The following is a 16,118-nucleotide window of genomic DNA, read 5'->3' as shown; positions in this document are numbered from 1 at the left end:
CTCAATAACCCTTACCATTTAGAATCATTATATAAACATATGATAAATACATGTATGAAACCAGCCCCACGTAGGCTTTCTACTGTAGATATGCTTCAACATATGGGAATACATCTCGAGAAGGCCGCCACAAAACGTTGGCCAGGAGCGAACCTGTGTAAATCGCCAACGTTTAATAATTAAGAATGAAGGAAACGAAAGCCGCCGGTTTAGACTGTGTTTAAGGAGTTAGATATAAATATTTAACAAAACAGGGTAGTAAAAATCACTACACTGCGACCAGACAACACGAAAAGGGCAAAACTTTCACATCCTAATGGCTGTGTATTGAGCCAACCCTTGTCTGCTATACCCAGTTCAAATAACAAGTTAAGCTACAATGAAAATAGCATTAGCTCCATAAGTTACAATCGGTGAATGAGGACAACAATTTCAAAGCATGTCAGATTTTGAATTGCATTGGTTTCCAGAATGCCGTAACAAATATGTTTACAAAGACAACTTAGTGAACTTTTCACAGAGTTGTCATCTGTGCATCATACGTGCATGCTTCAAGAATTTTAATGAACTGATCTTTGTATATTAGTATGCCAAAAACGATTTCAAAATTGATACTACCAATTCACTTGGTCACACGTCATTCCCGTATATCATTACGTTAATTTCTTCAGAAGAATTGCTTAAGGATTTAATGTATCTGATCTGTACGACCTTGGAAGAAGTCACGTGCACGTTACGTGCCATTCATTAACAACTTTAGAAGTCTCATGGTTTAACCAATCTATTGTTTAAATAACAAGGTCCTCTTGTCTTTGACAAATACGTTAACACATGAAACCTTGCAACTGGACCAAGGTGATTAATTTTCGCCAATTCTATCGCTCCTTCTCCGCGCCTCTAGCTATAGTGGAGAAGACTTCGTTTTAAGAAACACGGCGACGCCGTAACGATGGACGGTGCACGCCGCATGACGTCACATCAGCATATTTACTCCGCCAGAAACTACTAAAACTAATATGAGTCTATCAACGATATACGATACCGTGATGACATCAGAAAAATGAAGGAACGACAATTTACAAATAGAGTATGCATATAGGCTTACGGCTACGGTAACAGTGTTTGCTTATAACGCAGTTTTAATAAATGTGACCCAGATTTTTTAATACAGAGCTTGAGAGTAATGGTAATTTGACTACTAAGTTATGATGGTTTTGCCAGTGAATACAATCGGCTATGAGAGACCGTCAATACATCATGTAAGGGTGATAGGGAGTCTGAGTTACGGTGTAGATTTCAAAGGAGTATTGAGTTTAGTATACGAGACTTTAGATAAGGAAGCTCTATCGAGTTATTACATGTAAATGAGGCTGTGAACAAAGAAGGTTTTTCTGTCAAATAGATATTAATTTTACCGAGACTAACGTCGGTTTTGTACCAATGCACCGATGTTGTCCTCGGAGAGGTCGCCAAACCAGTTGGTCAATATACCAGACTTTACTACGTGAAATTCCCTTGGTCAATATACCAGAATTTAATACGTGCAATTCTGTAGGTCAATATACCAGAATTTAATACGTGAAATTCCGGAGTTCAATATACCAGAATTTACTACGTGAAATCATGTAGGTAAATATACCAGAATTTACTACATGATATTCTGTAGGTCAATTTATCAGAATTTACAACGTGAAATTCCGTTGGTCAATATACTAGAATTTACTACGTGAAATTCTGCAGGTCAATGTACCAGAATTTACTACGTTAAATTCTGTAGGTCAATATACCAGAATTTACTACGTGAAATACTGTAGGTCAATATAGTAGAATTTACTACGTGAAATACTGTAGGTCAATATACTAGAATTTACTACGTGGAATCCCATCGGTAAATATACCAGAATTTACTAAGTGAAATTCTGTAGGTTAATATTCCAGAATTTACTACGTGAAATTCTGCAGGTTAATATACCAGAATTTACTACGTGAAATTCTGCAGGTTAATATACCAGAATTTACTACGTGAAATTCTGTAGGTTAATATACCAGAATTTACTACGTGAAATCCTGTAGGTCAATATACCAGAATTTACTACGTGGAATTCTGTAGGTCAATATACTAGAATTTACTACGTGAAATTCTGTAGGTCAATATACTAGAATTTACTACGTGAAATTCTGGAGGTCAATATACCAGATTTTACACGTTAAATTACACAAACGTCTAGGTATTATAACAATTTTAAGACATTACATTACGGAGAGGAAGGCTGCTGAAGGTGAGCCATACCTTAATATCTATATATATATATATATATATATGCCATCACCCACCACTACCAACCCTGGGTTATATCAGTGCAGAAAGTGTATTACGTCATATTAGTGTAATATGCACAGCAGAAGATATTCATCCCAGCAAGCTACCAACATTTCGAAAGTTTCCAATATTTCAGCTGCGCGACCTTGGATATTGGTCAAGGTCACATTCGTTTAGAATATGATATATCGCCTCCAGTATTTGACATGGAGTTTAGGCACTATACAATGTACGTCAAAATGATTCATGCTGACAGTTTAAGCCCTCCGGTGTAGAAACAGGCGAACAAAAATCAAACACAAATATATGTATCAGTCAGATACCCCCTGGGTCCTTCATCAAACAATATTTACCAATAATGTTTTATCATGAAATTCAATTACACAACAAAGGCCTGTATAATTATGTAAACGTTGACAATAGCCATTGATCAGGGGTTTGTTTAGCCAGCTTTACACTGGATAATGCAGTAGCTACAAGCTAGTAAATGACCCAAGAGAAGAAATGCATTGTACAGTATAATACTGTATAGTTTTTCCTGATGTCGTCGTATCATAACGGCTAGTTTACTACGTACCATTTGGACAACTCTGAAATAAGTTAGGGGTCATAAAGGCAACTTGCACAAAGGTATATGCTTTGTGGGTCATGACTCAAAAGCATTGTTTTTTTGTTCTTCATTTTTGTGAAACCTTGCGATAAAAACGAAAAGTAGCAAAAGAGGAAACAAACGACTTAAGTTTTTTTTGAGTGTAAGACATCTTCTGCTTATTATCAAGTCCAAGATGTCATTATTAAGCCCCCTCCCCCCGCCGGTACCCGGCATACTGATCCAGTGCTCTAACAACTGAGCCCCAAAGAAGAATGTCCCGTCAAAACCTTTGTTGTGAACATAACAGTGACAACCTCCCTATAAATTGAAGACAAATTCATTCTGACATCTATGTTATTATTCTTGGACATCTTGGTTAAATATAATTTGTATAGGATAATGAAGAGTTCCAGTGATATCTCGTTGGCGTAATTGACTCTGTTTACCATCTGTTCTTAATGTTAAAACAATTTGTATTAATAATGGTATTGTATAAATCATATCCTAATATAATGGAATATTTATGAGATTAACAAATACTATCACAAAACATTCCACTGTTAAAGCAACGCCCCTCAATTGTCTCTTGCACACGGCACTTACCTACCGTTTGGTGATTCTCGGCCTTCTTGGATCCCTGGCCACCGTCAAGTCCTATCTGTAGGAAAACAAATGCAGGCAAATTAACATCAAGGTAAAATTATCCTAATATCTGAATCAGCCCACAACAGCATACGAAATCCTCAAACTGTACTCCGACAACAAGAAAACAACACATCCATCAACAATGACACACGGCAATATGAGCATAAAGATATTCTGAGAAAAGTGAATAGTCAAAGTTTATTCAGTTAAGTAAATCCCGGAAATGAAAAACAAAGCCGTTCGGAACAAGTACGTCATACACTCATGAACCGGAAATGTCAATTACATTCAACACTCTATTGTTCTCTACAGTCACACTGTAACCTAAGGCTAAATGATAATATATGAAACATAAAGAGACATTTAAAATGTATAGATTATAGATGTCCTCAGTATAGAACTGAACCTGTATTTTCCTTTTGGCCACGCGTTGGCGTATGGATATTGTCTATCGTTGGCCAGTCATATTTCCTCAACTTTATCATGACGAAAGTCGTGCAAACATCTCCTAAATCTGGCGGTGTGTGTTCGCGTTGGTTGTGTATCGTATTACGTCTGTATGGGCTAAAGAATGATATATTACCTAATCTCGTGCCCCATCCCCCCCACCGAAACAACAACACACGGACATGTTTTGTAAAACAGAAAGCTATTTACAGATTTACAAAAGGCTGTACCCTAATCATGCTAGCAGTATCATTAAGTAATAATCGTTCAGGTTGTGTTATCGAGATGTTGGTTACTAAAAAAACAAAACAAAAAAACAAAAAATGAACTGTTAATGACAAATTTAATCAGGCGGTGACATTTTAAACTGAACTTTGTCGAAGTATTTTCAATCAAAACCCACGGCTGTGAAACAGCACGCAGACATATATTGGAAATATGCCAACTCTGTTTCAAAATGAAACAAACTCAAAACGCATATTAATTTAAAGCAGGTTTCCACCCGACACTACTTCACACACTCTAAAGTTCATGGCTGATTGAACACAAAATATTTAAATAGTATACCTCAAATACTTATCCACGTGCTATATCAATTAGATTGTATATCTATACTCCACAACTGGCACTGCAGATCGGGAATCTACACTCGCTCAAACAAAGGAAGTCAGTTTCGATAAAATCCTTTAGGTTGACCTTGGACATAACTGCACTTCATTAGAAGGTTTAACGGTAGAATCTTTCACGATTACTCGGTTTTAACTGCATTAATTAGACCTCCATGTTAATTAGTTCTTCTACCGGCACATTAATTGATCCCTGTTGCTGCTCTGGTATTGTTTAACACAAAATAAACTCCAGGAGGAATTCGACGAGCGAAACTAGACAGCAGGGATGTTTCGTCAGCACTGCGCCAATGTTTTCCTAAACACGGCCTCAGTTATTTGATGACAGAAGATCCACAGTTTCACCCATGGCCATACATTGTCCAGATAGGACGTAGCCAATGGCTGGGTAACTATGTAATAATTGATTACCGGTAAATAAGCACATGACTGGCTAACAAAACTCGTTCTACCGGTCACAGCATTTGATCACAGTAAACCTACATGTATTTATAAATTTTATTTCCGCTAGTCACAATCCAGCCATCACTAACCCAGTCGCGCCATTACAACAAAGTTAGTGTTTTAGAGAACAGATTGACATTTTCTGTAGAAAATTGTTCGTCTGACAATTCAATTTTATTTTGCTGGAACGGTGGTTAATTAGGTAACTGGATCGCCGAGGTTCTCCAGTAGTTAATGACGAGAGAGGTGCGGAAACAATTTCCTATATAATTCAATCACTTGAGATTTAACCTGGACTCAACTTAGACATAAACGTCGTTGGATCGCGAGGTTTCTTCTTATTATTACTGACATTTTAACGCGACAGACCAAGTTTACCCGAATCTCCATATAGGTATTTAACGTTATCTAAAACTAGCCTACGACCGAACTTTACAGCATACTTTCGTCGCACCTAATTAATCCCAGCTATCCACTTTAAAACCTTTCCTTTTTACAGTTTTATTCCAGTACGATTTCAAACAGCAGATGAAGGAATCTGTTCTGAATCGAGACGAAGGGGCCCATAGACTCTCGCACATCTGTAATCAGGTTTATGATAACCGTAGCCGGATCGGGCGAAAAAAGATCCGATTACACACTTAACAAAGACCTCACTTGTCATCTGCTTGATAATAAATAACAAATAAAAATCAAATATTTGTTGTTGTACACGCAAGTCAATTAAGATAGAAAACAAATTCCTGATTATCAGTCTTAGTGAGACCAGGGACGGGAAACTAGGAAATAAATTCCCTACCACCAGCCTTAGTGAGACCAGGGACGGGAAACTAGGATATAAATTCCCTACCACCAGCCTTATTGAGACCAGAGACAGAAAACTAGGAAATAAATTCCCTACCACCAGCCTTAGTGAGACCAGGGACGGGAAACAAGGAAATAAATCCCCTACCACCAGCCTTAGTGAGACCACGGACAGGAAACTAGGAGATTAGACTGCAGACAACATGTATCTAGCTAGTTTTGTTCAATGTTTCGCCTATATATAATGAGTCGGCCAGACTACCAGAACTGCGCAATTAGCGAGGAAACTCCAAGAATTTCTAATACAGAAATTACATCTTAAGTAAAAAACATTTTCACATGTGATACGGAAGCTAGATTGTACGGAAAGTTAAATATATAACAGAAACTTCAAAAGTTTGACCTTTGGATCAACAACACATAGTGCATATGATACATTGTGAAAAAAAATAGATATATAAAACACTAGCACAAATGATGAAGGAAGACAACTTTATGACTCGTGCCCTTACCGGGCTTCGAACTCACGATCAACGGCGCCCAATCGTCTTGCTAGAAATATCCGCAGCTTACACCACACATCCATGTGTGACAATAGGAACACACATACATATATATATGTAATCCAACAAAATGCACTGATGAACCCGAATTTGAAACAAATAGTTGTGAACATTTTTACCCCTCGACTCCCCCATCTTCCTCCTCCTCCCCGCCCATTAATGATTAATGGAGCCTGGACATGCTTCAGTGAAGGCTCGTGTCTGACACTTAGAACCCCATATACCAGCAGTGGTAAGCGGAGACGACCCCGGTACTTACAGAAACACTTCCTGTTTCAATAAAGTCACAAGTACTTGGTTGTTACACCTCCTCAACATACACACAACTTTCAAAGTGTTTTTACAAGTACTTCATACACAGAGCATGGACGCATGCTACACACCAATTGCCCTGCTCTTACGTCATAAAGGGAACATTGATGCACTTTGACATACTGTTAGGGACTTGGTCACGGTATGTGTAGACCCTTTACCGCACGAAATGCGCGTGCAATAAAACCAGAACATGCAAAATTATAAAGTATATCACATCTGAACTTTTTACTTAACTTAAAAGTATGCTTTATAAGTTGTTTGAAGCCCGCATTGTTTTTGTTTTCGTATTCTGTGATCTTGACAAACTTCTTTGAACACTAAGAGACGTTTGAAGTCTCCCCGAGGTACCACAAGGTACATCGATATTGGATTATTCTCAGGCATACATGTACATGTACAGCCTAAGTGCAATGTAACGAAATTCTCTGTTTTATTACCCCAGTGGGAATGAAAACGTCCTTTCTTTAAATTTTCAGACGAGAATCCCAATACTGGCAGATGACCTCGCCTTACTTGCTTCGAATCCCACATGTTTACGAATTCGGCTAAATGTACGTGATATGTTGGCGAACAACTAGGGAATTCGAAAACAATGAAAGTAAGATTGCTATTCTAATATTTGAGGAGAAAAAAAAACTTAGAAGGAACCAAAAATGGGAAAAACTAGAACTATTGAACTGGTGTAAACATGTTGGAATGGTGACAACGAAAGATCTGAAAGTCGGGCAACCGAACGGGTGCGATAAGGAAGGAAGATTCTCCAGTCTTGTGACAAGATTTAAACAAGACTGTAAAGTCTAATCAAACAATAACCGCCAATCTATATAGTAACGTTATAGTTCCTAGTGTTTTATACGCATCGCAGTTCTGGAATAATCCTCTCCAGAAAGATACAAAAAGACTCGATGTCTTCCATCGTAAAAGCAAAAAGGACACATCGCTTCCGAAATTATACACGATAATGAAGCGCATGCTCGGACTACGGAGAATCACGGCGGAAGTAAACAAAAATAAAATCTTATTCTTCCGCACGTAAACTGATTTACACTCGAACACACTATCAAATCAAATACTTTTGTTGTGCTTATACTGGGCAACCAATCAAATCTTCAAACTATCGGGCATTGTCAAGATATTATCAAATTACAATCTTAACATACTTCTCATGAACTACTTAAAACACTGCCCGATCACACTTGAAAATTACATGGAAAAGACTGGTCAATTCTTCTATCAATCACAAAGAAGAAACTTTACTGTGAGAAAGACTGAACGTCGACGGAGACTTTCTGGATTTTCATGATACTCGCCATACATAATGCTCTTCAAGTACAAAAAAACCGCGGACGCAAGATAAACAACAAACATGTTAACTTACTGTACACCGATATGGAGTGAAATGGTATGTGACAAATACACGGCTTTATAAATACACCCGATTCTCAAATTTGTATGAAAGTGTTATGCCTCCAAAGAGGACAGAAATGAATTCCCGGAACAGGTTGGTATGTCATATGGATCCAAGGTGTGCCTTTATATTGATAATCTATCTCATCAACATTTCTTGAGGATATTATTCGGGATCCACGGTCATGCAATTATGATGATAAATTCCCACGGCAACTATGGTTATCGCCCCTTTGGACAGCCAGGGTCATTTTGGAGCGGGAACAACATATGAGAGGTCCGTCGCATGCCACCCAGAATAATTAGGGTAAAGTGTCTTGGCCATGGACAGAAAACCGAACAGTTCTCACCCGGGGTCACTTTACTGAGCACCATATGAGAGGTCCATCACATGCCACCCAAAATAATAAGGGTAAAGTGTATTGGCCAAGGACAGAAAAAACGACCCGTTTCTCAGCTCTAACCGACTGACACGGCCTCTATATGTGATAACATTCAGCATGTGTCAATTGAAAAAAAAGAGAAATATAATTTCACCCGTTTTACGAAATTAGGATGAAATTAATTTCTCCTTGTTATGTTACGCCAACAGGTTGCGCTGTGGGCGTATTTGCACGTGCGAGTGGTGCAAATACGGGCCTACACGTGGTTTAGTACCTGGGCTCGTCATTCAGGCGACACAGGTAGCGTGGTACACAAGTATATTTATTTTGATAATGAAATTTGAATTTGCTGTCGACCATTCGACCGTATAACTCATCTAATGAGAGTATATTTAATTTGTATGAATTTGGTGCCTTTTGATAGCTTTATAGAACGGCTAGTATTAATTATATTGTCTATATGTTTGACAAATGCTATTTGATTTAATCAAATCATGCGGTTTCTCTGTCGCTGTGAAATACATTCATGTGTTTGTGTTCTATTTATCATTTTGGATAAGTTGAAGGAGAACTACGATGACAGTGCCCGCCATATGATATACACACTCCATTGAATTCGTGCGCGTGCATCACGACCTATTGGCCTTACACATGTGCAGACACCACTGTAACCCTTGATGTGTTTCACGATGAAGGTGAAAATGAAATAATTTGTTGAGGTTGCTGCGCGTAACGAGATATCGTGTAAGGCGTTGAAAGGAACGCGAATTCAGGGTAATTAGTGTAGTAATTAATTTGGCCCGTACAAATTAGGTGTTAGAGTACGCGCGAATGGTTCACGTTAAAAACACATTAAGACCAAATCGAAACAGTGGGAATATACTGACAAATGCTGACTTTAATGCCTGGTGATCAACACGTTATTCATAATTAAAATTGAAAAATGATCTTAAAAAAAAAAAAGGAAAACGACCCAAAAGAAAAAAAAAAAAACGTTTGAAGCTTCTTCAACTCATCATGGCACGGTCTGCTAATTCATTACTTCGATTAATAGTCTCCATATCCAAACTCGCTGTTTTTCGCTTTCTCCCAAAAGTAATGAAAAATGAAAAATAAGGCATCGCCACCGATACAAATCCAATCGCGTGCCAAGAATACCTTATGAAATATCCTGCAATTTAAAAGGCCTGACGCCAACTGGTTTGTGATATTATTGCACTTGAACAACATGTGAAGTTTGATGAAAATCTTCGTAAAAATGAAATCGTTTGAAGGATGACAAACGATTTTCTTTGCCTAGTAACAGTGACCTTGAAAGAGTTTCTATAATTAGTAACAGTGACCTTGTTCTTAATTTTGACACGCAAAACCTGAACGAGTTCAAGGTATTCTCATATTTGACCAATATATGAACTTTGATCGAAACCCGTTTATAATTGAAGTCGCTTTAGCCATGACAAAAGTTGAAAGGAACGTGCATACATGTACGTACACACGCACAATCGCGTACGCATTAAAGCAATGCTATATCCCTGTTCCGAATCACGCCTTTCATCGTTGTTGGTTGTAAACGGAGTTTTGATATCCTACAGCGTCATGCCTTTTACTTTTCATTGTAATAATTAAACGTGATCCTAGATATACCATAGCGTCATCCACTGAAGGCTCTATATCGGTCTTATGAAAGACTGATTTTTCTCAGCATTTCATTTCTTTCTCTCCTTCCTAATAAACGTTTGATGACATTTGGAACCTGCATTTTAAGTATAAATAGGACCCAAGGAAAGTTATCCGACATATATCGAGCTCAAATTTCAACTATCAAAATCCAAAATAGCTGCCTGTCGGCCATTTGATTTCCAGATTCTACTCCAAATTGAATGGGCACAACTACAAGCAATCTGGACCATCCATACTAAGGTTCAAAATATCCTTCCAGTTCTTTTCCATAAATGGCAATAACAAACTTCAACAGTCACAATCTAAGACGGCTGCCTGTTGACGATTTTGTTTTCCAGACTCATAAGTAGGGACAAAGGGGAACCTGCATGTTAAGTTTCAGAAATATGCCTCCAGCACTTTTCAACAAACAGCGAATGTAATATTCAACTGTCCAAATCAAAGATGGCTCGCTGTCAGACATTTTGTTTTCCCGATACTCTTACAGCAGTCGACGTTTTGCTCTAAATATTTATAACAATCGATGATAATGACGGCTTTATGATAATTCGTTCATTGTATTCTTAACACCTGTTTAGTGACAGAACTGTTTGGCGAGATATATCTAATCGTGCGAATGATTACGTAGGCGTTCAGCAGAATTAAATTATCTGCTAAATTGTTTATTGCAGATAAATCTAAAAGTAATTGTATATTAAATAGCACCTCGAGTTTATTTCTGTCACCATCTTTAAAATTATATAGATTACAGCTTTCAAGGTCATTCCAAATATCAATATAGAGCTTTGAATTAACATAGTATACGTTATAATCTGTGTATACATTTCGATATACGGCGAGTCGTTATAAATCAATCCCAGCTTTAATTAAACTGTCCCTTTATTAGTGTTTTATGAAGCCAGCGTCGGACTGTACAGGAGTCTAGGATCACTAATCTAATACTGTCTGTCGTAAACCCTCCTCTACCGATCTATTATTAGACGTATACATAACAGCGTTTTAAAACATTAGCAATGTCTTAAGTTAGATAAAACGTCTGCTGCCGAACTTGATCCTATATACCGGCGGAGCTTTAATAAATACAACGTCACATGCTAGTAGCCAATGCCTTACAACACCAAACACGGAAATAACTAATTTGCCGAACTCCGGGAAGCCATACAAGGAAACACTATATTTGCCGAACTCTGGACCAGCCTGTAAACGATGACTTCCGATGACGTAAGGAAGACGTATTGAAGGCCACCCGCCTGTGTATTTAGGATGACCTACGTGTGTCGCTCCAGACTCATCGCAGACTAATCAATACTTAATTACATTAATTAAAGTCGGAATCTTAGCCGAATGCTCAGTTTGACATGCGCCGTCGCTAAAGTTATAGCGGATCGGCTCGAAACCGGAGACTGACATTATCCTGATGAACTCAGACGGATTCATCCTATCCATCATGCTTCACAATTAGTTACAATTATGTATCGACATTTTACTCTCTAACCTGTTATTATTTTGATGAACCTAATTATGGTATACACAGATAACAAATGATTGGAGGTTCAGCGAAACGTGACAACGAAAAATTAATCCCGAAGCCCGAAATCTTTTGATATATAATGAACATAACGTATAAATCGCTGACTTGGCTCTGCGGTATGTTATAATTTTTATCGATACAACTCGATCACGTTCCAAATCCCTTATATCTTATTACGGTAGATTGGTAAATATTTGGGGTAATCGACAACGGTAGAGACATTCGGCAAACACAGTGGCTACGACTTCAATCACGGCATCAAACACAGGCCTCCAGAATAATTGAAGCAGACTCGGTGTGACTGGTCCTTCCAAGTGTTTCTGCCAGTCTCATTAAGTTCCCGCCTTATTGTCTAATAGCACACTTGGCGTTGCATACCAGATTATTTTGTTTGTTTGTATTGGAAAATTCCTGGACATAAATTCGCAATTTCTCCGACACGACCGTGTATAATGCATAGCATTGTCGTATAATCGGAAATCAGCACAGGAGACGCTATCAATCACGAGCTCAAAATGGAAGATTTCAAAACGAAATACTTTCAGCGCCAGGACACATTTCAATAGAAGGATAGTAATCAAAAGTTGACTGGCAGGACATCCCAAACAAAGCAATAACTCGTTGGCACCAAGGGTAGACCTTCACATACAACAAGACATTCAACATCAAGCAATCACTCCTTGGTATCTGTGATAGACCTTCACATACAACCAGACAATCCACATCAACCAATCACTACTCGGTATCTGTGATAGACCTTCACATACAACCAGACATCCAACATCAACCAATCACTACTCGGTATCTGTGATAGACCTTCACCAACAACCAGAAATCCTACATCAACCAATCACTCCTTGTTATCTGTGATAGACCTTCACATACAACCAGACATCCAACATCAACCAATCACTACTTGTTATCTGTGATAGACCTCCACATACAACCAGACAATCCACATCAACCAATCACTACTCGGTATCTGTGATAGACCTTCACCAACAACCAGACATCCCACATCAACCAATCACTACTCGGTATCTGTGATAGACCTTCACCAACAACCAGACAATCCACATCAACCAATCACTCCTTGGTACCAAGGGTAGACAGTACATGTATAATCAGACAGTCATGTAGTATTGGCAAGTCGGACTTTTATTACAAATGAAACCAAGAACTTGATCTAGAATCACAGCAACACAGACGAACTCGCTACATCTACTGTAAATGAGATAAGGATTTCGACCAGCTTCATTGATTAAATTGTATTTTGTTAAAGCTCGTAATACACTAGAATAAACTGATACCTACCCCAGAGGAAGTTACATACCAGTATAAAACCGCATATAGCTTACATATTATATAAGAATGCATTTTCCTGATAGCGTACTTTATAGGTTTACACGAGTTCGCTCCACAGGAACAAGTATTAAATCCCATACTAATTAAAGCTCAACACAGATGGGTTCCGGAAGATACAATTCCATAACATAAACAGAGAGAATTTTCTTCTCGGAGGCTCTCAGTTTTATTATGTAATAAGGAGGCGTCGCAATTCGTATTACGTTATAGCCTCTGGGATTAACGATCACGAGCGCTGGTACAACACCCACAGCCCGCCTGCGATTTGACAGCACAATTCGATGATGAAAAATATAAGGCCGATACAATTGTGTGCACTTTAACATTCCACTCGTAATTGTGGATCAAGATTGAGACCCAATGTGGCTTCGGGGAGACTTTTAGTGTCACATTTTAATACTTTTTTAATAAACCATATTTAACTCTTATCTTTTATCACTAATACTTCATCATTTTAATGCGAATTCATCATATTTTTTTTCAAACCAATGCTGAAATTTCTTCCTTTTTTTTCTTCTTCAGTTGATCATCCAGTTGCCTGTCAGAAATAAAAGGCTAATGTATCTTTTCTGCGTCGTGCAGGGTGAAGAAGAGGGCTGAAATCAAGATAAATTGAGTCGGAGACACCAAACTCCATTTAACCAATAACCAGTCCATCCCCGATGATTTGCATACTAAATCACGACAAAAGGCGTCTCTGACATTTCCAGGAATGACAGATGATTTATGCATTATAAGGAAAACGCAGATGGAGTATGATGACAAAGACTTAATAATTTGTCAAAACTATGATCTTTTAATGGACTTTACGAAATGTTACTCTACAAGCAATGCCAGGTTTTTAGCCCTAAAACCATAGGTTTTAGCAAGCTATTGTCATCGCTTTTGATAGCCCGAGCTTCCTCTGGCCCTGACACCATATCTGGTGTAGGCCGGTCTGAAATTGTGACCAGCGTAAAGCGAGGGTCTATACGGACGGAATAGAACATCGATTTGGGTCTAAATGGGTGTTTTGGGGTAAATAAATATCTTATTTATCCATATATGTAAGGTAGGTGTTATGTCACGCCCGGGTTTTATTTAAAGTGTTTGCACCAAAATCTTAGCAACACCCAAATGTGTCGGAGAATTTCACGTTTTCATTTAGAAGTGCGCTCTGGGACTACACCAGTCAGGGCCAGAGGAAACTCGGGCTACGCTTTTGAGAGATGAGCACATAACGCTCTTTTTTACCAAGAAAAAGAAATGTTATCTGTGGAACAATTGCCACAGGTGGCACATTAAGTGCTAACATTTATCGAACACTGTCTCCTCTCAAATGTCTGTTCGTTTTTCGATATTTCTTGATTAGCCAAAAGTTCAAGTTCTTTTGTTTTGTATTCCCTCCAATTCCTCCTTTGTTTTATTTTTTCTTTCATTTCCTTTATTTGTTCTGTATTTCCTCCATTTCCTTTGTTCCTTATTTCCTCCATCCTTTGTTTTTGTTTTCCTCCATATCCTATGTTTATTTTGTATTTCCTCAATTTCCTTTGTTTTGTATTTCCTCTATTTCCTATATTTTGTATTTCCTCTATTTCCGTTGTTTTGTATTTCCTCCACTCCATTTGCTTTTTTTGTATTTTCTCCATTTCATGTGTTTTGTGTTTTCCCCAGTTTCATTGTTTGCTTTATATTTTTGTACCGTTTTCTCGTATTTGGGATCAAAATATTTTTTGTTTCCTCTCGTTTGTCGTTGAGCACGGTCATGTTATATATATGTATTGTTTTATGTTCGAATTGTGTCGTTCATTGCTTGCATGTGGAAGCAATACCTTTCAATTTTTGTTTTTTAATTTGATATGTTTCATTGACTCAACTTTTAGCGGCATGGACGTCGGATTCGGCACATGTGTTGGCTAAATGGAACATAATTATGTACATACATAGTGTAAATAAACAATTATTGTTTATTGACGGTGTATCTATGTTCGTAATCGTGGATTTTGTTCCCGCTTGATAGCGTTATCGTGGAATATGTTCCCGTTTGCTAGCGTTATCCACCACTTTGTCCCTGCGTTCTGATATTATCGTGTATTTTATCCTTGTATTCTAACATTATCGTGTACTTTGTCCTTGTTTACTGACGTTAGCATGTCATTATTTGAAGACGTCATCACACAGGTTGTCCTCATTATTAACCTAGTCAGACTGTCCAAGTACCAATTTTACTCTACGATTGACTTTTGCTTCGAAAATACAATTTGTATTAATGAGCGCAGCCTAGCGGAGAGAAATGATACTAAGTTATGTGAACCAGGGTACTACTTACGTTATCATATATTCTGTCCTAATTTGTTGACATTTTATTTTATCCTTTTTCAGACTTTAACGAATCCCCCTAATTTACGGACATTATCGTGTAGTTTGTTCTTGTAGATGACTGTTTTTTTTATATGATGTACTAACACTGTAGTTAATATTCCCCTATTTTATATGATGTACTAACACTGTAGTTAATATTCCCCTATTTTATATGATGTACTAACACTGTAGTTAATATTCCCCTATTTTATATGATGTACTAATACAGTAGTTAATATTCCCCTATTTTATATGATGTACTAACACTGTAGTTAATATTCCCCTATTTTATATGATGTACTAACACTGTAGTTAATATTCCCCTATTTTATATGATGTACTAACACTGTAGTTAATATTCCCCTATTTTATATGATGTACTAATACTGTAGTTAATATTCCCCTATTTTATATGATGTACTAACACTGTAGTTAATATTCCCCTATTTTATATGATGTACTAACACTGTAGTTAATATTCCCCTATTTTATATGATGTACTAATACAGTAGTTAATATTCCCCTATTTTATATGATGTACTAACACTGTAGTTAATATTCCCCTATTTTATATGATGTACTAACACTGTAGTTAATATTCCCCTATTTTATATGATGTACTAACACTGTAGTTAATATTCCCCTATTTTATATGA

The 16,118-nt window shown here is 37.5% G+C and overlaps 1 protein-coding gene across 3 annotated transcripts in view; it reads right to left on the bottom strand.

The window, feature by feature from the left end:
* LOC117343086 (heparan sulfate glucosamine 3-O-sulfotransferase 1-like) overlaps positions 1-16,118 on the bottom strand; it is a 103,293-nt gene that overhangs the window by 48,563 nt on the left and 38,612 nt on the right. Inside the window, exon 2 of one of the 3 annotated variants that reach the window (XM_033905371.1) lies at positions 3,516-3,570. The gene's annotated coding sequence lies outside the window, so the exon portion shown is untranslated. Of the gene's footprint in view, positions 1-3,515; positions 3,667-16,118 lie in introns of those variants that run through there. The other 2 variants (XM_033905372.1, XM_033905370.1) reach the window with 2 other exon arrangements.

Source organism: Pecten maximus, chromosome 15 (genome assembly GCF_902652985.1).
Source record: "Pecten maximus chromosome 15, xPecMax1.1, whole genome shotgun sequence".
In the NCBI taxonomy this organism is placed as follows: domain Eukaryota; kingdom Metazoa; phylum Mollusca; class Bivalvia; order Pectinida; family Pectinidae; genus Pecten; species Pecten maximus.
Note: the sequence above shows the minus strand (reverse complement) of the source record. Positions and strands in the feature narration are given on the sequence as shown.